This window comes from Bison bison, unplaced genomic scaffold (genome assembly GCF_000754665.1).
Source record: "Bison bison bison isolate TAMUID 2011002044 unplaced genomic scaffold, Bison_UMD1.0 scf7180017859217, whole genome shotgun sequence".
Taxonomy (NCBI): Eukaryota; Metazoa; Chordata; class Mammalia; order Artiodactyla; family Bovidae; genus Bison; species Bison bison.
In genome coordinates, this window is record NW_011489789.1 from 4,492 (window position 1) to 5,324 (window position 833).

At 42.9% G+C, this 833-nt stretch overlaps 1 pseudogene; it reads left to right on the forward strand.

Annotated features, from left to right (window-relative positions):
• Positions 1 to 8: 8 nt before the first annotated feature.
• LOC104981622 lies at positions 9 to 833 on the forward strand (annotated as a pseudogene).

Consider the following 833-nt stretch of genomic DNA (forward strand, 5'->3'; position numbering starts at 1 on the left):
TCTATATTTTGACTGTGGTGGTAAACCTTCTCATTGTTATGACTATAACTGTCAGTAAAACCCTGAACTCACCAATGTACTTTTTTCTTACTAGCTTATCATTTATCGATGTCACTTATTCCTCTTCTATTACTCCAGGTTGGTTCATACTTGTTCTTTGCGGAAAAAATCATATCCTTTGAATCTTGCATGACCCAACTGTTTGCAGAGCACTTTTTGCTGGATCAGGGGTCTTCCTTCTGCTGGTGATGGCCTGTGACCGCCATGTGGCCATCTGTAAGCCTTTGCATTACTTGGTGATCATGAGGTAGAGGGTGTGTGTTGTGCTGCTGGTGCTGTCCTGGGTTGGAGGTTTTCTGCATTCAGTAATTCAACTTGGCACTGTTTATGGGCTCCCATTCTGTGGCCCCAAAGTCATTGATCACTATATGTGTGACATGTACCCTTTACTGAAACTCGTCTGTACTGACACCTATGTCACTGGCATCTTAGTTGTGGCCAATGGAGGACTGATCTGCACTATAGTGTTTCTGCTCTTGCTCGTCTCCTATGGAGTCATCCTGCACTCTCTGAAGAACCTGAGTCAGGAAGGGAGGTGGAAAGCCCTCCAGACCTGTGGTTCCCATATCACTGTGGTTGTCTGCTTCTTTGTTCCCTGTATTTTCATAAACGCAAGACCTGCTAAGACCTTCCCCATTGACAAATTATTGAGTGTGTTATATACAGTCATAAGTCCCATGCTGAACCCATTAATCTACAGTCTAAGAAACTCTGAGTTAACTAATGCTATGAAGAAGCTCTGGAGAAGAAACATCATATCTCATATTAAATAA